Source organism: Chiroxiphia lanceolata, chromosome 3, assembly GCF_009829145.1.
Source record: "Chiroxiphia lanceolata isolate bChiLan1 chromosome 3, bChiLan1.pri, whole genome shotgun sequence".
NCBI classification, from domain to species: domain Eukaryota; kingdom Metazoa; phylum Chordata; class Aves; order Passeriformes; family Pipridae; genus Chiroxiphia; species Chiroxiphia lanceolata.
Window position 1 is genome coordinate 81,812,249 of NC_045639.1, and position 22,851 is coordinate 81,835,099.

Consider the following 22,851-nt stretch of genomic DNA (forward strand, 5'->3'; position numbering starts at 1 on the left):
AACAGTTTTTTTTTTCATCTGTTGATCACCAGGCTGATGTTATGATGGAGCCACTTTCATAACTCCAGGACTCTCTCTCCTGAGAAGTAATGACCAGATCAGAACCTGCCTTTTCATACCTGAAGTAAGGATCCTTTTCCTCCCTGTGCAGTACTTTGCATTTATCTATACTGAACTCCATCTGCCATTTTATTGCTTGGTCACTCCCATAAACTTGTCTGCAGATAATCAAGGTTGTCTCATCTTCATTAAGCTAAATAATTTGATAGCCTCATCAGGCTTTGTGATATGACTACTTATCCCTTTTCCAGATCATTTATGAATACGCTCAATGGTGCAGGACACAGCAAGTTGTTATTGGTAACCTATCATCCCTAGAAAAACTGATCCTCTAGTCCTATACTTTCTTTCCCATTTTTCCGAAAATACAGATATCATAGGTTCATTTCTGTTTATTGAACTCTGGATGATGGGATCAGCATGCTTTTGATCCATCAGTCCTCTGACTCCTGATTTCAGAATCTAAATTTCAAATTTAAGTAATGTAAAACCATTTTTTCTTGAATCCTGTGTTGTGGTTTAACCCCAGCCAGCAATTAAGCTCTCAGCTACTCACTCACTCCTCCCCACTCTGGTGGGACTGGGAGGAGAATCAGAAAAGGGTAAAACCCATGGGTTGAAATAAGAACAGTTTAATAATGGAAATAAAGTAGAACACTATAATAATGACAATAATAACAATCATAGTAGGAAAAAAGGAGATAACAAAAAAAAAAAAAAAAGGAGGAATAAGCCTCCATAAAGACAAAGTGATGCACAACACAGTTGCTCACCACCTGCGGACCAAAGCCCAGCGCAGCCCAGCCCCGACCAGTCATCTGTGCCTCCTGGCCAACTGCTCTAGTTTATATACTGGGCATGATATTCTATGGTATGGAATATCCCTTTGGTCAGTTCAGGTCAGCTGTCCTGGCCTTGCTCCCTCCCAGCTTCTTCTGTGTCTCCTCATTGGCAGAGCATGAGAAAAAGTCCTTGATGTAGGGTAAACACTACTGAGCAACAACTGAAACATCAGTGTGTTATCAATGTCATTCTCCTACTGAATCCAAAACACAGCACTGTACCAGCTACTAGGAAGAAAATTAACTCTATCTTAGCCAAAATCAGGATGCATATTTCATTACTAATATTTTATTTCTCGTAATAATAAGATTATACAGTTTGGATAATTCTTCATAAATAAATATTGTTTTTTAAATTATCACATTAAAATTTTCCTCAAAATAAAGTTTGCAGAAGACATGAGGAACATACGTTTTGGAGTACTAATTCTTCAGAAACACACTATATAATATACATGGTAGGGCTGTAAAAATATAATTGTTGGAAAATTTCCAGCATGCTAATTTTATCCTTCAGAAGTAACTTTATCTTATTAGAAGATTAGTGAGCCCTTTTGCTATTCCTACATGTTCCAAAAATAAGTTTCACATCATTTACCAACTGAGAGATGTTCACTTGGAAGTGAGCTTTGAAAGACTGATACGTAAATTTAAAAAAAAAGAAAAAAAGTAAAACAAAAGTTACATTAACATCAAGAATGTACTAACTTCAGTCAAAATTCTTCCTGCATATCTGCAAAGAAAATAAAGAAGAAAAAAAAGCAAATTTTTACCACCAGATGTACCTTGGGTTTGAGTTCAGTCACAGATCTGTTGTAATCTTATCTTACAAGATAAGCTCAAAATGAGCTCCAAAGTTCCCAAATAAGATTGTCCTAGATTTTTTTGTCAGGTAGAAATTTGAGATAGGAGCTTCAAATTTCCCGAGTGGAGAACCTACACTGAGCGTGGACGTATTGGCTGGGCAGCTGCTTCTGGAATGTCATTTGGCTTTACAACACTGGAGGAACACACTCTGCTCTCATGTGGGTCTTGCATGCACAAGAAAAATGTTTGATCATAGCAACAATGTGCCTTGTCTGCAGTCTCCAAATTGTACTCCTTGTAGTGCATTGTGCCTCAGCAGGCAGATATACCTACCCACAATATATTCTTTCACATCTGACTTAAGGGAAAACAGACAGGTGCAACTCAGGAAAACTGAAACAAGTTTCATAGGTGTCAAAAAGAATGCAAATGCCTATAACAAAATTAAAAGTTCAATGCATAGTCCTCAGCCATACCCCACAAGAAGTCAGCTTTAATCTCTTCTTTTCTTCTCTTCAGTCCTTCTGCTTATGTATACATGTACACATGCTTTATCATAAAGCTACTGATTACTTGGATAGTGCAAGTAACTTCCTTTCCTTCACACTTTAAGTCTCAAGCTGGAGCTTGAGTACCTCTGGGTACACTTCCAGCTCAGCTGATATAGGTTTCACTTCCTTTCTACTTTTCTTGTTCCAGGCCTATTTTTTGTGAGTTTTAACACTTTTGCAGTTCCCAAACTCTAAACTTGGGATAACTCATTGGCTCATGATGAATGGACGTGAGATAATTCCTAGTGCTTTCAGAACAAAGGGATGTGAAATACAATGGATCTTTCTTACAGGATCACGAATGGTCTCCATGGTAGTGTCTCTTCTGTGGCAGCTTGTTGCCACAGAAGGCCTTTTGTTTTGTGGACCAGTGGGGTTGGTTATTGTGCTGTTCAGAGGTGCCTGTGACACAGTGCTGACCAGTTAGACTAAAACACTGAATGAAACAGATCTTAGAGATCCTGGTTCTGAGGACTTGAAAAAGATACAAGAACTGCAATACATCACATCATTTTTTTAAGAGTGCACACAGTGAGGACAAAAAAGGATGAAAACAGCATTGCTCGCTCTCCTGAATTGCTAGAATTCAGGAGAATTCTGCATAAACCAATGGAGCATCACAGTACAGGTTGGAGAGGTATTAGTTTTGAATTGGGTATGGGTGTACAAGGTACTATGGTGCCAGAAATGTGGATCTTAGCAATGAGTGCAATGTCGCCAACACAAGAACTTACGGATTACAAAAAGAGGGAGGGATGTGAAAATTGAGGCATCTAATTGTGACCTGATTTTCACAATATGAGTTTAGGAACTAGATATATGGGTAAACAGTAGACATGCAAAAACGCACTTTGTAATAGCTCAAAGAGGTAAAGTCCCATTTCTGAGTTAAAACTGTGTCAAGCTTGCGGGCAAATCATGTGAAAGGTGTCCTTGGCCATGGCAGGGAGGTTGGAGCTAGATAACCTTTTCAATGCAGGCTGTTCTATGATTCTATAATTCTTTCTTTAGTGAGGCAACAAGCAAAAATAAATGTGGTTCTGTCTAAGCATATGATCCACAGGAGAGAAGCTCTTTTAACTGTGCAGAATGGAAGTGAGTTAATAGCCCAGTCACCACACCGTTCCTGACTTATATAATTTTTCTCTCCCCCCTGAATAGCAGCAGAAAATGAAGCCAGACAGGCTCATTGTTGTAAAATTGTGTGTTTAGTAGAAAAGAAGAGTCAGTTCACTCATCATTGCTAAAAGAGCAAAACCTACAATTCTTACCTGCTGTGTAGCATCATGGAGATTATATACATATATATATGTGAAGTGAACATTTTCCTCAAGGAAAATTTTCATAAGAAGAGGTACTTCTGGAGATGTGTTAGATGGCAAATATTTTTATACACACAATGTGTTGGCAGGTTGCAAGCAGGTACTGTTAAGGAAAAAAAACCAACACCACATCATTTTTGTGAGCATATTACATTGAAGGAAACAGTTTCCTCCAACTGGCATTCCCATCAGCAGCTTTACTGGAAAACTAGTGAACTATAGATGGCAATGTAGCAGACTATGATATGAATAAATGACATTCTGATGTGAGGAGAAAAGAAGTGCATGACCAGAGATCCTGAGAAGCTTTGGAAGAAAACTCAAATTTGCCTGGCTAAAGTTGCATATTCATTTCCTTCCCAAGCTTCTAAATTCCTATAACGGAAACAGTGTACCACAGAGGAAAGTTAATAGAGTGACATTGACATGTTAGATAAAATAGATTTTATCTACCTTTAGCATGATTGACCCAAGAGAAAGGAGAGAGATTCCAGAGAAAGATGAACTGGTGAGGGACATGGTGCCTATTCTTACCATTCAAACCAGTAGAGGGTGAGTGGCAGTGAAATGCACGTATTAAAAACTCCGAGAAATCTGAAGAAATAACAGCAATATGTTACGGGAGAAAAGGTGACATAAAACTGGGGTACTTCCAAACAGAATATTGAAGTAGTCTTCCTCCAGAAGTATCAGCAAAGCAGGAAAACATGCAATAATGGAAATGGCATTTAAAAACCAAAAAAAGTTAAAAAGGGTGGTGTTGGCCTTACTTCAAAGATATTATAGAATTATTGTCAGTGTTAACTGAAGATGACCACAAATCATTTAATGCCATTGCAAATATACTCAGGAGAGTACAAGACTCATTTTTCAGCTATAGCAGCATAACTTGAATACAGATCTGAGGGGAAACACACACCTTAAAAGAACCGTTTACTTCACCAGAATTCAGAATAGTATTCAATCACAAGGCAATTTTTTTTTTTATTCTTAGTAAACTGTAGGTATGAAGTCTGATCTAACAACACCTAGTGATACTGTTCTAAAATTCCATTCACAACCCCCAAATAGCTGGATATTTCTGCTAAAATTATTAACATTGTAATAACTAATAATAATGGAATTTTTAAGGTTTCACTTTAGTCTTAAACTTGATATTCCACTGGAATATCAGGCATTTTATACCTCTCAGAGCCATAGGAAAACAATGTTACATATATTGCCAAAACCCATGGTGAATACAGCGTTGAGATTGCCAAGTATGCCTTGTTGCCGTCCAGAGTGCATTAAGTGTACATTATTTTTGTGCCCTTGAAGCTGGCAGGAAAAACTAGGACCAAACAATATCGAGGACATGTTTTTAATGCAGTCTTCCATCTTCTGTTTTGCACCCCATGTGGTCCTATCCTGTGTCTTCTGTTCATGTATTCTTACTTACCTCCACTGTGCTAGGCAGGACTCGGTCACGTTGGTAACTGAGGGGAAGTATAGCGGCAGCTGAAGTAATGGGGGATCTTTTTTGTGGGTGATACAGGAGATTGAAGTCAATACTCATAACCATCCTTCTTAGATTTCAAAGCCTCTGCATATTTCTAATAGTTTTAAAGCTGTCTGTAGGTTTTCAGCTTGCTGCTGGAATCACTTCCACATGCTAGCAACCCAGTGAATAGTTAACGAGGAGAGGGAAGACAGAAATTGTTGGCGTTCATCAGACATCCCTTTACACTTTCTCAGAACAGGCTTCTGCAGTAGTATTTTCACAGAATCATATCTCCTGATGGTTATTCTGACTGTGCTAGTACCCTAAGGATTTCTGTAGGTCTAGTGTCATTCTCAAGAGGTTACAGGCAGAAGTATCCTCAAAGGCAACCCATAGATAAACAGGCATATCTATAAAGGGATGATTTATCTTTGTTTTCCATTAAGCCTGATCTGAATTTGACCTTTAGCTTAGTGAAGACATGTCCTAAGGCTGTCTAGTATCCCATCCTTTTTCACTCACTGTCAGTCATGACGCTCCCAGGTTCAGGCAAGTTGCATCTTCACACAGTTAAAAAGAGGCTCACTGGGGTCTCTCTCAGTGGAGCAGTACTGTGACAAAGGAAAGACAGAAGATGGAAGATACAGCATGCATATTAACAAAATATGCTAATTTCCCTGACCAAAAAAAAAAAAATAAAATAGAAAGAAGATAGAAATTAAAAACCATGTTATTGTAGTCTTTTTAAGATGTTGGTTGGAAAAAGTATAAATTTGGGAGGGTAATTGGAAAAACAAGAACTGAGTTAATCATGATGTGAGCTGAAGGTTTTTGGGAAAAAGTTCTGCTTCTTTTCATTCCTGCCTCACAACTCTCTAGCAGGCTGGTTGAGCTATAACACAGTAAAACACGTAATGCAAGCGGTGCAGACCAGTACATCAGTAGCACCTGGAAGTAGTTTATATCAGACCAATACTTTCAGAGGTGTCATCAAATCAACAGTAGCATATTGGTTTATTTATTATCCTAGCATATCTGCACTTCTCATTTTGAATGACTTTTTGAATTAAACATACTACAGAGTGCATCTTCGATGGCATCTTCAGCAATTCTATAGATTATTTGATACCAATGCAATATTCGTCCCTATTAATTTATTTGATCTGCTTGCTGGTACAATTAATAAGGTACAGGAGACAAATCCAAAGCTCAAAGCGAGGTAGTGGAAGGGTTTTTTTCACTTCCCAGGCCTTTGTATAAGGTCTTAAGAGAGAAAAACAATAGTGGGGATTCAATAACCATATAGATTCTCCTCCTCTGCCCATTACAGTTTTTGCTGCTGATTAACTCTCTAGACCACAGTCTCCTTGCAGAGTGTAATAACATTAAAGTGAAACAGATGTGAGAAGATTGACTTTAAAATGAATTTCATGCTAGTTAAAATAAATGGAAAGTTATATCCCCAACTTGTAATGGAAAACTGATACTCATCAGAATTATCACCCATCCACATACTTCTGCTCAGCCAAGATTTTTAAACTAAAAACTGCATGACTTAGTTACCAAATCCTCATTATCTGTATGTTTTGTCAAAACTCCCTAAGAAGGGGTTTGCCTGCTTCTTGTATTTCTACAAACCTCACCTCACTTTCAGCAGAGGCAAACATTTATACACATTCAGATTATTACCAGAAATTTTGGGACTTCTCAGTGTATAATCTTTCTCTACCACAGCAGGCATAAGCTCATTGCCTTTACCTGTGGCTTATGCTTCCCCATTTTATTTTCATTAAGGCACTTCTTGTTATTATGGTGCCAACTCCTCTTGCTGCCTGTAACATCATGCAGTGTTTGAGCAAACACCATCACCCTTCATCTGCTTCTGATGCTTCAAATGCTTCCGTAAAGCTCTCCCTCTCTGTGACACCTGGAGAATATTTACCACACAGAGGCTATTGATAGGCAGAAACCAAGCATGTAGATCATTATTATTTTAATATCTCTTTGTAGTCTTCCTTCTGTCTGTATCCCATTTACCATATATATCAGCACATGACTGTAGAGTCCTGGTTTAGGATGGAGATTATATAAGCAATAATATCACAAATAATAAATTAATTTTTGCAGCATGGGATGAAATACATATGCACATACATTACTTCAGTTGTCACAATACTGGTTTTGGAAGAAATCTAAACAGATGCAGCTGTTCTGCTTGTGCCATTGCCTATTCTGTTTTAATCACAATTACCGATAGCAGACGGTTGCAGCAGCAGCTTTGCATTTCCAATTGAAAATCTTGGGTTTAGCAATTCATGAACTGTGTCTAAAAATATATCCTCATTTGAGAACTGGCATTCAAGCTACAGTCTAGAAGCAGTTCCTGTTTAAATATATTTAGTTAGTTCAGCAATTTTATCTAAGAGCACAAAGATACCTTTGTTGTTCCAGAAAGCATTATTCCATTTTCCTATGTTCAGAAGTGACTGTGATGACATTGTTCTGCATTTCAGTTATCTCTATTATGAGCTTTTATAAAAAGATGATTCATTTGCCATGTGTCAGCTTGGTACTTCCTTTCCATTTGACAGTCAGTGCTGAGTAGCAATAGGAAGCCACCATCAGTAGTCATATAGGTTAGAAAGAGAACTATAGAATGCCAAAATCCTATGGAAATACCCGGTCCTTTGATTTACATTGGCAAGTATAGGCTGAAGATTATATGCCTAATTTACAAACTTACTACAGAACAAAATAGCTTTGGCCCACCAAGTTAAACAAGCATCCAGCCAGGAGAAAGTCTTCCCAGTTGCTAACAGCACAATAAAAGGAAGTCCTCTAGGACAATGTAAAACTCTTCCAGAGAATGAAGGTCCCAAGTCACTGAGATCCTCTCCCAGCTCATTTGTAATTCCTTGTTCAGGTTTATTACCCTTTTTTTCTCAAACCTGGGAAGGTTTTATAATGAATAGACATTTACTCCAGTCTGTGATAGGCTCTATGAACCTCAGAGTGGCTGAGCGAAGTTATAGAACTGTCAGTGTCTCCATCAACTCTTCTGCACTTTACCTGAAGATCTGTCAAATCACAGGGGAGGAATTAAAAAACAAAGGCACAGGCTGGCTGGCTTGGGGTTTTGCACATTACCAGAGATTGCTAGATGCCAAAATTTTCAACTGATGGATACTTTTTACTTAGGACTAGTGTATTTACATTCCTACCTGGAACCTACTAAAGATCTGAATGGGGATGTGGCAGCTATCAGTATTTATAAAGGGAGCATCTGCCCTCTGTAAACCTCATACATATAATTCCTAATAAGGTTCATTCAGCAATTTATTCAAAGATTCCAAACTGTGTGGTTACACAGGCCTAGAACAGTATAACCACTGTCCTCATGTTGGTTTAACTATACACAGATATGGAGCATTCCACAGTGTACATATTTGTACATTTGACTTCTGCCAAATAATGCAGGCATATGCTATGTCAAGTGCATAATTTAATAGTTATTTGATTAATTTGAATATCCATGGCACAAAAATGCATTATTTGCTTACTAACATGGGTAAGGTAAAATTAAAGAAAAAAAATGTAAAGGGTCAAATTTCCAGACAAAATTCACTACAAATTATTTTCATCTTATGTTTACAATTAGAGCCCATCAGAAATATAACTATGCATGCAAACTGTTTGAATGGAGGTCATACCAGCTTCTGCATAGGAAAATTCCCCTAAGGAGGTAGATTGCTCATCCAGATTACTTACTGGGCTCAGAAAGCCAAGATTTTTAAATAACAGTTGTTAGTGATTTAATAATACATGAATGCAGCTCTGAGGTTAAAAAATAAAGCACAGAAAATAAAATCCAAAGGGAATAGGATAAGGTTAATGGGCAAATTAATGTATTTGAATTTTTCTTTACATTATCACAGTCACACTTTGTTGACTTCATCATATTGTGTTGCTGTTTAACAGCATTGTTATCTTAACTCTAAAATATTCAATTAAGATTTTCTTGAATGGAATTAATTAAAAAAATATGATAGTATTCCCATAGTGTGATTCTGACTTCATTCTTTACTTCTTTATTCCTTCACTTGCCAGGAAGAATTGGAAACACTGCATTCAGTTCCACTGATTCAGCTCTTTCCTGTAAAACCTACTGAATTGCAGCTGGTTAGTCTTATTTATTAATTCTAGAATGGGTCTTTTTAGAGATGACTTCAGGAAAATTTGTCCTTTTATGAAATGTTCATATTTTGCTTCAATGAAAGATTTGTTTTGACTTCTTAGACATAATTCTAAAAAGATGTAACATTATTAATTACTGCTATGAATTACTAGAATTATTGAATAGCATTGGATAAAGGTTTTCATTTGTAGAGTGGGCCAAGCTTATGTACCTCAGCTAATTTACCTGTTTTTTATTTTTCAAGCCCATTCTGCTACAAAAAGAACAAACCAGTTCTGCTAATGTTTGCAGAAGGCAAATTCCATTGCTTTGTAATAAGCAAACATTACAAAACTGACATTGCTAAGTCTTTATCACTGAAAATATCGATAGCCCATGTAGAAATTAAGATAATTTTTAAAATCAAAGTTTAAACAGATATTGGATCAAAAGTTCAGTGGGTTAAAAATAACACATGGTTAAGTCATCATTTGGCAAGATCACCCAATTTAGAAAGATGGCAATCAAATCACAGAAGTTAAAGGATCAAAGATTTATTTATTAACCCTGTATTAGATGATGATCAAAGAAAATTAAACTCGTTTAATTCAAACTTTCTTATTCCTCTTTCATTCCCAGCACACGACAGTGAAATTGAAATAGCTGGTATGGGATCTTTCTACCCATGTTGATTGTAGTCCCTAGTTACAGTTATTAACTGAAGCCCTAAAATCAGTTTAGCTAGTCTTAAACAGCTTCTTAAGTTTCATATGCTGTGCTATTACAAAATTTCAAAATTAGGCTTTGTGCTTTGTAATTGTGCAGTTGATCTGATACATCTCACAGGATGGAGAATCCACAACGGAGCCCACTGGGCTTTCAGCCTCTCTCAGCACTGACCCCCCTTTTTGTCCCTCAGGTGTTTCACTTGATTAATCTTGTATTGTACGTGATGAAATGCCTGCAGGTTTCAGACACTGCTCATTGATAAAGAGAGCGATCAGGTCTTATCTCCAGGCAGAATAACTTCATAAAGGCCAGTTAGAGACTGTTACTTCTGAAGACAGAAAATAACTAGAGAAAGTCCTGTTGAGGATGAATCCTGTGGGATAGTCACTACTGCAATCACTTGGTAGAAAAGCTGAAAAACAGAGTCTCGGGCTGCCTTTAGAGAAAAAAGGCCACTTATTTTAAATAAATAGGTGATAGCCATATGATCTACTCTGGGTATTTTTGCCTGGTTTGGGTATTCACAAGCTCATAGAAACAGCTGCAAGCCTCATTGTTAAGACTTTCATTCACCCCAAAGTATCTTATGTTCCCTGAAGATACTGGAAATCAGCTGAACAAACCCATGATCAATAGCCCTATCACAGCACCAGGCATAATAACTAAGGGAGAATATATGAAGCTTTGCTAATTTTTACACTGTATAGTTTATATCCATTTAATAAGAAAGAACTAATAACCAAAGATCTGGTTTTACATTTTATCAAGCTAAGTTCCATATAATATAAAACTGTTAAAGTATACGTCAAGTTGTTCTCATAGCTGTCAGTCTTCCAGTGCATTCTTTAAAAATTAAAGTGTACATGGATTGACATCATAGCAGTTTTAGCAACAGAGTAAGGGCCCATAGAATTTGCATAGCTAGTGTGTCATAAGTTGCAGTTTCCATAAAAATGTTAAAATAACTTAGCCAATACTATCATAATAAATTTCTTAAAAAAGAATGTAATAAAATAAATTATGTGAAGTGACCTTCATTTAAAAATTAATGACATATTTCGACCCATTTTGCTGACTGTTTTCATACCACTTTAATACGTTCAGTGTATCAATATCAGTATACTGGAATAAGCACTACCAGCATGAGAGGCCTCACTGTTTTTATTGTTCATTCATTGTTCTTAGTCAACTATTTCAGTCAAAACTAAACCTTCAGACCAAGCTTAAACCTGATATGTATCCATTTGTTTATTGATTTCAGCTAAGACAGGACCTCAGAAAAAGTAAGTACAAATTATTTTTTTCAGTATATTCCAGGTATTCAATTTGGATTTCTTTCTGAGAGACACAGGCATAAGCTGCTTCAATACTGTCAGTACCTCTGACTCAAACTTTCTGTATCTTTCATTAAGTTAATTATCTTTCTCTGGATTTTCTCCAGAAACTGTATTTAGCAATCGAGGGAAAAAAGCAATTCAGTCTACAAGGTCACAATATTCTGTAGCTTTGTCTACTCCATCTGTTTTAAGGTGAGATGTTTTTTGTCTCTAGGAGTTATCAAAGGAAACTTTATGACTAAAGACAAGAAGGGCTAGTAAGGCATGTGGGACAAAGGAGAAGCATTTTCTAAGGTTTTCAAGGGTCAGTGCAGTGCAATTCTACCCTTTGGCTGTGAATCTGTAGAAAACTATAGAGGGAGCCTAGAAAGATTAGCTTGAATGGCTGAAGTTACCTTTTTGGAATACCTCACAGCTGCCAAACTCTTAGGTGGCTAAATTTAGATGAGGTAAATCCCACTCTCAGTGTGGTGCACTTAATCATGAGCTATTTTATAGCAACTGTCTCCTACTGATGAAAATTAGAGAAGAGTACAGATTTTTTTCTGGACTGGGGTTATGAATATGTATAATTTAAGATAATTTTGAAATGTATTTTTTTAAAAAAATTATCAGTGTTTTAGAATTAGAAGATTAATTAAAGAATAAATATTTTTGATGGATTTAAAGAAAAGAAATAAACCCAAGCAGCAAGGTAGTAGTAATTTTTTTGATTATTGATCCTTTGAGATACTTGTGTTTTTGTGAGGAAATGACTGTGAATCCCTGTCACAGGAAATGACCTGTGAATTAAAGTCCAAAGATTTTTAGAATAGTGTCTGAAAGCCTAAGTTTTGTGCTCCCAATGCTTCCTTTGTAATTTTTTAGGATACCTTATTCATGAAATATTTGTGTAAATGGAAATGGTAAACCAGATCTTTATGTAAAATGGAATCTGTCTCTCCAAGATTTCCAGAGTTTTGTCTTTTGTGGGCTGGATCCACACTGTTCTTTCTCTTTCGAAATACAGATCAGAGATTGTGTCTTGAAACTAAATCTTTCACATTAAATATTCTTAAAATTTTATCATACTGTTTTCTCATACCACTGCTTTACATTTCTCTGTAAGAAACAGCAGATTAAAAGGAGAAAAAATTCAGTACTTGAGGGGTGGTTGTTTACACAGATTCTCCACTATATCAGTTTCAGAGAAGAGATATCAGTGTTCTGTACTGTCAAACTTCTTTTATCAAGCCATGTATCCAAATTCATTGCAAGAACATTGACTTTTGAGCTTTTATATTTGCTAGCTTAGCAGGAATGGCAGTTATTCACTTTCTTTCTCTCTTTCTTTCATTCTCTCTTTCTCTCTTTCTTTCATTCTTTCTTTCTTTCTCTTTCTCTCTTTCTTTCTTTCTCTTTTTCCTTCCTTCCTTTCTTTTTCCTTCCTCCCTCCCTTCCTTCTTTCCTCCCTCCCTTCCTGCCTTCCCCCTTTCCTCCTTTCTTCCCTCCCTCCTTTCTTTTCTCCTTTCTTTCCTTTCTTTTTTTTTTCTTTCATTCCCTCTTTTTATCCAAGATTTCTCATGATAGTTTTGTACTTCTTTTGCTTCCCTGTTTTCCACTGTTCTGGAATTCCAGTACAGTGAAACAAAAGTAAGACTGTACATGATCTTGCTTTTGCAGATGCTACACTGTGAATTGTGAAAGGTCTATATAAATTTCAGAATTGCCACAATATCCAGCTGCTAACAGAAAGAAAATTAAACAGCAATATGTAGTTTATAGGCCTATCCTCTCACTTTATGATTTTGGAGAATGCAAAAAATCCACATAAATGTCATTCATGTTTGACCTGTTCTTACATAAATGAGTGGCATAATAAAGAAATCTTCAAGATATCCTACTTTAGATTCTGCCCATGGGAAAGGGCTCTTCTTTTTGCCAGTTCACTAAGACTTGCCTCATAACTGTCAGATCTTTGTGCTATAACACATACATCATAGCTGAAAACAAGACACAAAATAAATAAATTCAGGGAATTTCATGAGTTGATTTAATCACATAAGTGCCTTACACAGTAACTATTCTTATAGCTGTCTGTGTGGGTAAGTATTTCCTGTCAAACTTAGAGCTGTAATTTCACGTTTCAAGTGAAAAGAGCATGGGTTATGATCTGAATTTGGAAACCTTCATATTTTAGTGTCTGGCTATCAAACTCCTCCTCACACAATAATAAATTATTTGAAAGTATATAAAATACTTCAATAATTAAGGGCAAAACGGAGTACCATAATGTATCTAAGCATTTTTCATTTTAAAGAACTATCCACAATTCTGTTAATAGCTATAGCAATTCTGGCAGAGATATCAATCATATTAAAAAAAATACAATATCATGGCTGGGCTTTGCGAATGAAGATTTGGGAAGGGCTCTACCCACATTTGTTACAAGCACGCTGGTGGCTGAAAAGGTCAATACGAGATAGACACATCTGGTTGCAAAAGGCACAGCAGAAAGACTCCTTAAGTGGTATATTGTGTAAGACACGATTCTTTCTGCATTGTCTTTTCTCCTCAAGAGTGATCCTGTGTGCTTTCTCAAAAGCATCAGCAGCGTTATAGATGGTGTGTCTCCAGACCTCCCGATTGGAGGCCAGAGAAGACCAGTTATGTTGATCAATATGGCCAAGGCTGAGATGTTGTTTCAGGGAGTCCTTGTGTCTTCTCTTTGGGGCTCCTCTCTTGCGGCAGCCGGTGGCAAGTTCACCATAAAGCAAGATCTCAGAGAGGCGGTGGTCCTTCATCCTGGAGACGTGCCCTGCCCAGAGCAGCTGTGTTCTCAGCAACATGGCCTCAATACTTGTGATTGCTGTTTGTTCTAGAACAGATGTCTTGGTCACATAATCTGACCAGTGGATGTTTAGGATTGTACAGAGGCAGCGTTGATGGAAGCGTTCTAGGAGACGCAGGTGATGGCGGTAGATGACCCATGATTCGGATCCGTATAAGAGAGTAGACAGCACTATGGCTCTGTAAACACTGATCTTTGTACTTTTCTTCAGGTGTTTATTTTGCCATACTCTTTTATGGAGTTTTCCAAAAGCACTATATGCCTTTGCTAACCTGTTGTCTATCTCTCCATCAATCTTACCATCCGAGGAGATGAGGCTACCTAGGTAATTAAACTGCTGGACTGATTTGAGCTCTGATTGGCCAATGGTGATATGGGGATGATGGAAGACTTCCTGAGATGCAGGTTGATAGAGAACTTCTGTCTTCTTTAAGCTGACTTCCAGCCCAAAGAGCTCAGCAGCATCTGCAAAGCAGGATGTTAAACGCTGCAGAGCTGCTTCTGTGTGGGCAACAAGGGCGGCGTCATCAGCATAAAGCAGCTCCCGGACAAGATGGTTTAGGGTCTTGGTGTGGGCCTTCAGTTGCCTTAGGTTGAATAGCCTTCCGTCAGTATGGTATTGAATGTAGATACTGTCCTGATTATCGGGGTCTGCCGTGGCCCTTTGGAGCATCATGCTGAAAAAGATTGTGAATAGGGTTGGTGCAAGAACGCAGCCTTGTTTCACACCATTGGTTATTAGAAAGGGCTCAGAAAGTGCATTGCCATATCTGACTTGGCCGTGCTGATCCTCATGGAGTGAGATGATCATTTTAAGGAACTTGAGGGGACAACCTAAGCGTTCCAAAATCTGCCATAGACCTTTTCTGCTCACAGTATCAAAAGCCTTGGTGAGGTCGACAAAGGTTACATAGAGACCTTTGTTCTGTTCCCTACACTTCTCTTGCAGTTATCTGAGAACAAATACCATGTCTGTGGTACTCCCTTTGGCTCTGAAACCACACTGGCTCTCAGGTAGAATTCCTTCTGCTATAGCGGGTATTAGTCTGTCCAAAAGTATTCTTGCCAGGATTTTGCCAGCAATGGAGAGCAGAGTAATACCATGGTAATTTGAACAGTCTGATTTAATTCCTTTCTTCTTGTACAAAGTGATGATGATGACTGCATCACGAAGGTCTGATGGTAGTTCGCCTAGTTCCCAACAGGGCACTCAGAGTAATGATTATCATTGCAGTCTGAAATCATGCCATATAAATAGATAGTTCTATGAAAATACCACCTCAGTGTTGAACAGCTGTCAAAGCAGACAGAAAGTTAGGAATTATTAGGAAAGAATAGAGAAACAAAAAAGGAAAACATTACTATGCCACCAAAAATAAATTTGTTTCCACATCTTGAATACAACGTGCAGTTCTCTTCATCCATCTCAGAAATTATATAATAAATCAAGGGAATAGCAACAAAGAAAATGCAAAGTATCACACAGGTTCAACATGAGAAAATGGAAAACTCATTCTGGAAAACAGCTGATCTAGAAGAAAACAATAAAGGTTTATAAAATCCTGTGTAGTATAGAGATAGGAAATAGGGAATGATTTTTCACTGTCTTTTTCAAGAGAAGCAACATCAAATTAAACAAGCAAGTAACAGATTCAAAATAAACAAAAGAAGTACCTTCGCATGCATACATAATTAACCTGCGAAACTCTCTAAATGTTATGGATAGTAAAAATTCACATAAATCAAAAGTGGCTTGGACAAACTCGTGGAAGCAAAATCTGTTTCAGACTTTGAATGTAAATGCACCTCCTCCAGCTTGGTTAGCTCCTGAGCCAGCATTTACCGAGGGAGTACTCCAGGAATTGTCACTAAAATGCTTACTAGTAGTCATTGTTTTGGTTTTTAACCTGGTTTGACTTTTGTTGGCAGCAGAAGAGACAGAGACCACAGTTTTATTATTTACAGTGGAAGATGCTATTGACATATTTTAGACATAAAAATACCTCCCCCAATAGAGACATGAGAACTGAGATGGATGATCTCAGCGAATTTTCTCAAAGATGGAACAAGCTGAGTAAAAAGACTAGCTCCTGGTACTCCAGAAGAGGGCATATCTTTTTTCTACAGAAGACACATTTGCTGACAATATCTGAATCTTGAAGATGCAGATCCAACAGAATATTCTATTAATCTTTTTTTTTTTTTGAAAATTTGAAAATAAGCCTTTATTTTTTTAACATCTGTTATGCCAGGAATTAATGAGGAATTGTCTCCAGCAGTTCTGACTCTTTGCCACTGGTCCTAACAAAGTATGCTTCTCTGAGGGGTGCAGGCAAGCATTTCATTTGAACACCAGTGCTTATTTCTTGTGCTTCCTTTTGTTCACCTTCATGAGCTGCAGGAAACTGTGAGCTCATCAAGTACTTAATGCACATTTGGCACCTGTGTTTAGAGCTAAGTGGGTTTTTGGTTTGGCCAAGTACAGTTGTTCCAACAGTCTTACTTATTTAAGTGCTCTGCTACATGATAGGGTCCAGAGTCTTGAATTAAAGGATTTGCTTCTCATGCAATTCCTTTCCAACTTAGACAAACCTAGTAAGCTCATGTAATTTTTGAAGGGAGTTTAGATCAAGCTGTAGGTTTAAGAATCCTGCCTACTTGAGGTCCACCTGAGCCCTCTTCTGTGGTACCTGAACCTGAAGGAACATCTAAGTACTCCTTACCTTCTCTGTTCCTATTTGTCATGCAGTTTCAGTAACTTCAGCCCAGCTGGTCAAGCGCTCCTGTGAGACATGGAAGATATGAAAGACACCATGAAGACATCAAGCCCCATCAGGCTGAGAAGGGAGGTGAGCACAAGGCTCCAAATTACTTGGTAGCTATTGTAACCCCTAGGATATTAAGTGGATGGGGAGCATTAGCCATTCAAAATAGTATCTACAACTGCATTTTAGGAGCACTGAAACCTGTAGGTTTGACTGGACTGAGAAGTCCCTGGCAGGAGAATGACTCATTGCTAAACTCTCAGACTTCCCCTGACCACTCCTGGGTACAGACAGAAGTAGTTCTGGGAGAGGCCAGAAACTACCCTGTGCCCTTTTCTGGTGCAATGGGGAGCTTTTGCAAGTTTAGGCAAAAGCTTTATGTAGGAGGGTAGAGTCAGACTGCAGGTCCTTGGTCTCCCTCAGTTCATGTCTGCTTTTGATGATGAGCCTTTGATTAGATGAAGTCCTCGATCATTTTATCTTTTTTAATAATGAGAATTATAAAGCAAAGATTAGGGAAAAAAACAAATATACATCTCTCAGGGGAAGATATGTGGCCAGTCTCTAGACATGTTCTTAGCAGGGCACTGCTTTTTTAACAAAAGAGGTATTTCTGCTCCTTGTGAGAAATGCAGTTTCCGGTAGAGTCAAGGACTGCAAAGTGAAGCACACCTTCTTTAGGGAGCATAAAGAATACCATCTTCAAGCCCCAAGGTCTGCAGAGAGAAGCAGGGATTCAGATCCTATGTCTGCAGAGAGCCTCACTGACTGAGACTAGCAGAAGTGAAGAGATAGCCTGTGCAGTTTCCATGGTAAAATCATGGCTTGTTTATTTGTCAGATGAGCATTGATATACTTTCCATTTGTACTGCCTTTCCTATAATCTGCCTGTCCTCACCTGCTAAGAAGATATTCAAAAAAAATCCCAGCTATAGAGGCAATAGCCTCTATGCTGAAGAAGTGAACAAAAGAAAGGACGTTGTCCTTAATGGAAGCTAGAAATGATTGAATATTATCAGCTGTAAGGGTTATTACCTCTGTGCCTTCCCACTTCAGTATGGCCAGATGACCAGCATAGCTTTTCTTCAAAGTTTAGAAGTTTAACTAAAATACTTAGGACTGTAAAAGTATGTGGAACACAATATCTATGTGAAGTGATAGATATGGAACATATGGACGCTTTATAATACTTGAATGCGACAAGCTAACCCAACAATACCCACAGAGATAAATCTGCATAGTTGGGCTTTTTGGAAAAGTTTATTTCTTTACATTTGCAATGCTGCACATTATGTTGTTGATCCTGTTGACAAAGCAATATCATGATCAAGTAAAAACAGACAGGAAGTGGCTTACATCAGTCACCACTAGATGTTTCCTATACTACTGTAAAATAACAAATGTTGCCAACATAAAAAAATTAAAAACGGGTAGCGTTTAAAAAGCTAGATATCAACATTACTGTAGAATTATTGACATTAAACTGGAAAAATACTAAAAGCTTGGCATTAGCAGATACTGTAATACAAATGAATTACAATTATCCCCTCGTACAAACCCCAGGCCGAATACCAAACCATGCCCTAACTGCCAAGTATAGCTTATATCTTCCCTACCTCTGGATTCCTCAGCTTACTGATTGTCACCCAGTGGGTCAGTTAGGGGAGGGACCCAGCACAACCATGAAGTGCAGTGGAAGTCAGCCCCTGCATTCCTAATGATCTCAGCTATACGTCCTGGTAATGTTTTTACAATTCTCTATAATTACTTTTTTCATTGCTTCTACAAAATACATTATGAACCAGGTGCTTCTCGGTTTTGAAATGTTTGTGTAAGTAGCTTTACACTCATTTGTCAAATAAATTAACCTGGCACATTCCTTAATACCTTTATTTTTTCTAACTAATTGTAAATCATTCATGCTCAGTCAAATGTAATCCTTAATGCTCTGCTGGACTTTAATCAAATAATGAAACTAGTGATACAGAAACTACAATAGGATTTTAAATCACTACAGATTCTTTGGATAACATTACAAATGCTGTCTTGTCACATGCCCAACGATTGCACTTACCAAATGTCTTCTTACTGACCGAGGTGGGTTGAATCTGGCTGGACACCAGATGCCCACAGAAGTCTTTCTATCACTCCCCTCCTCACCTGGGCAGGGGAGAGAAAATAAAACTAAGGGCTCCTGGGTCAAGACAAGGACAAGAGAGACCACTCAGCAATTACTGGTCATGGGAAAACCAGATTCCGCCCAGGGAAATGAATTTAATTTATTGCCAATCAAATCAGAGGAGTATAATGAGAAATAGGAACAAATCTAAAAACCACCTTCCTTCCACTTCTCCATCTTCCCAGGCTCACCTCTACTTTCAAATTCTATACCTTCTCACCTCCAGCAGTGCAGGGGGATGGGCAGTGGGGGTTGTGGTCAGTTCATCAAATGCTTCTGGCCAGTCCTTCCTCCTCAGAGGGAGGACTCCTCACACTCTTCCTCTGCCCAGCGTGGAGTCCCTCCCATAGGAGACAGTCCTTCATGAACTTCTCCAACATGGCTCCTCCCCAGAGGCTGCAGTTCTTCACAAACTGCTTCTGTGTGGTCCCTTCCAGGGACAGATTGTCCCAGCATGGGTCCCCTACAGGGCCAGCAAACCTGCTCCAGCATGGGTTCCTCTCTCCATGAGGCCACAGGTCTTGCTAGGAGCATGTTCCAGCATGGGCTTCCCAAGGGGTCACAGCCTCCTTCAGGCATTCCCCCACTCTGTTGTGAGTTCCTCTATGGGATATCTGCTCCATGGTGGGTATTTGCTCCACTGTGGACCTCTGTGGGCTGCAGGGGGACAGCCTGCCTCACCATGGTCTTCACAATGGGCTGCAGAATCACTTCTCCAGCACCTGGGAAAGGTAAGAAGTCACAGGAAAGCTGAAACTCGAGTGAAATTAGTTAAGAGACAAGTGTCCTCACTGCAGAATAGTAAGTAAATAGTATTTGCAAATACATGCAAGTCCATTCCTAAGAAACAAAACAATATACATAACATAGCATGTTATGCCTTAATAACTTCAGTCCTTTTTGAGTGTTTTTGCTTTTCATTCCAGCCCCTCTTACCCGTCTGGCTTTTCTCATGCAACTACTTTACAAACTTAAGAAATGTATCTCTGCAACATTCCCTACAACATTGTATTTTCAGACAAAATGGAACAGCCAGTAATTGCAAGACTGCTCATGTCCATAAGCAAGTTCTCTGGCAGAAGGTCAAGTCCATTTCAGAGTCTGAACTACAAAGCTCTTTTGTGTACCTAGAAAGGGTCTTTTTTAATATTTGTTTTCCATTTACGCTGAAAACAAATTTGTGTGTTTCCATTGGTACCTCAGGGACAAGTGTACCATGTAGTGCCACTGCCAAGTGAAGATATTGTTGGTATTCCAGCCCTCAGCCTTTTTGCATCAATTCTACATACTGGTATATAGCTCTACGTGGGTCATACAGAGTGTGGATAATTACTTGAGTTAGCAAAAATAGTGTGGAAAACAGTTAAATTTAATTAAATTGAGCTGCTGATCTGCTTTACTGTGTTGCCTCCAAAAGCAGCTACAGCTACAGAAGTGAGTGACTTGGGGTGGCACCACTGCACATCAAACCATGGCTTTAGGGACTACAATCAGTGGATCTACTACACATGTCTTTATGATCCTTCTTATTTAAGTATATATGTATTAAATAAGTGTGTACTTACAGAAATTGACCACTTCTATATGTTACCAACAGGATGTACAGTTCACTCTCTCTCTTGTGGCATGAGAAAGGTTTGTCTTGTCACAACAGTTTACAAGATGGTGTGGCTGTGGAGAATAAATTTCTCCTGAGAGCAACAGCAATGCAATGGGTGCTGTAGTGAAAGCCACGGTTTTATAGTCATCCTTAAGAAAACTTTGAGATCCTGACTCCAGAGGATGACAACACAGGTAAGAGAACCCTCTTCCTCTTTGCAGCTTGCCTGAAATGGCTCAGGCTTTAGACCTTTACTTCAGTTGGCTGAAGTGAGGCAAGCCTATGTAAGGGGAGTCCTTATATATTAGTGTAAATAATCAAAAATTTTTCCTTTCCTGAAGAACATGCCCCAGCATATTTGAAATAGTTCGCTGTTCTTCTCTCAGTACACCCAGTAAGTTACTGTTTAAGTCCTAACTCAGGACTATCTTCCAAGAAAACATTTTGGTTTTATTGGTACACTAGTAATTACATACATGGATCAATTATTTCACTGTTTTTCTGTGCTTAATTATAAAATAATGTTGGATTTATTGGCTATGTTTTTAATATACTAGCCAAATTCTCAGTTCATTATTGCTTGATGAAATAATAGTAAAGTTAAAACATGTTGATTTTTTTTGCTATCTATTTATTTTTGTTATTAGTTTAACTTTAACACAGAAATATACATCTTATCATAATCCGAACACCATTATAGAGCAAAGCAGATGGGATACTGTAAATTGAGCTGACTTCAAGGTACTCCACTCTAGCGTGATAATCTCTCTCCTGCTAGATAACCAAAGACTAAATTATTTCCTTTATTTAGGACCCATCCTCTGACAGGAGCAAAGAATGAACGATCCTTCTTGGAGCACAGATATGTATCTTGAAAAGTATTAGACGCTGATCTTAGTCCAGCAGCTAAGCATCTAAGGACTTCAATGAGTGAGGGCCAGAGCAATCAGCACCTTGCAGGAGGGAGTTCGTAGTGAAGCAGCCTCTGCAGGAGATGTGATCACTGCTCTTTAGAAATGAGTAGGCTGTTACAGTATGTGGTTCAGTTAAGAGTGAAAAAAAAAAAGCTGAATATAAAAGCAGATTTAAAGTCTTCACGCAGTCTTTTAATTATATCTTGAATTAAACCTATGGTGCTCAGGAATCTGTATTGCCATTTGAGAAAAATTATTTTGACATAGCAAACATATTTTTAGAAAATACAGGGAAAGCTCATCATGCTACAAATTGGTATGGATACCATCTACAGCAAGGGAGAAGACTGAGAAGCTAAAACTGTGAGACATGCTGTACCTTATCCCCAAATGAAATAGACCTGTTAAGGAGCCCGGGGTGATTGAAGGGCAAGGGGACTGAGAGTCACTGCAAGGCTGGCAAGAGCTGTAGAGCACCCAATCTTACTAAGACAACTGGAACTTTAGGACATAAATAACACATACCATGCCAAAGCCAGTATGAAGGCATTAATGTCTGTACTCAGAAAAAATAAGAAAGAAGTAATGTAAAATTTAAAGTTGTAGTACGGAATTAATAAACAAGACAAAGGATATATACTTAATTCATAGTGTTTTTCATTTATAAAACATGACATAGCTTCTTAAAAATACATTACAGTAGGTTCCATGAAAAAAAATGTGGCTGGGGAAAAAAATTAGAAACTGAGGCTGTGGCTGGGACAGCACTTCCATTTCATTTCTTCTAAATTTCAATATTAAATTCTAGTTTGTACCGTCTCAGGATTGCTTGATTACAAATCCTTCTAGAAATCCTTGACAGAACACAAAAGTGCTTTCCAGTTATTAAAGAAAGTGAGTCACTGGTTTCTGCATTCAGATACATTCAAACAATGTGTCCTTTTAAACTCTAAATGTCTCATTGCATACAACCTTCAGCAACGAATGTGCACTTTGGTGCATATGAAAGTCATGGCTGAGACATCAAGATGTTTGATATACAGCACATGTACATTAGTTTTCCCTGACGATTTATATGCATAGCTATTGGGTTATCCAAATATAAACTTGCACATAGCTTCAGAGCTTGGAGAGTTCCCACCCTTTTTAAATGCAGGCAACCTTTCTTCTCCATGAATTCCCATTAGGCCTCTATAGTGCACTTGCCAGAAGGCTGAAGTTCAGCAGGTGTGGTCTTTCTGTAAATATTTCCCAGTGGAAG

General features: G+C 38.1%; 2 long non-coding RNA genes across 2 annotated transcripts in view; one reads left to right on the top strand and one right to left on the bottom strand.

Moving 5' to 3' along the window:
• Positions 1-13,710, top strand: part of LOC116785020 — a 19,934-nt gene extending 6,224 nt beyond the window's left edge. The window contains exons 2-3 of the long non-coding RNA XR_004356351.1: positions 1,772-1,774; positions 13,700-13,710. This is a non-coding gene — a long non-coding RNA (uncharacterized LOC116785020). The remainder of the gene's footprint in view (positions 1-1,771; positions 1,775-13,699) is intronic.
• On the bottom strand, positions 775-22,292 carry LOC116785019. The gene is made up of 5 exons (XR_004356350.1): positions 20,642-22,292; positions 19,557-19,798; positions 18,972-19,057; positions 7,005-9,215; positions 775-5,673 (listed from the first exon to the last, which is right to left on the bottom strand). It is a non-coding gene; the product is annotated as an uncharacterized LOC116785019 (long non-coding RNA).
• Between the last annotated feature and the right edge of the window lie 559 nt (positions 22,293-22,851).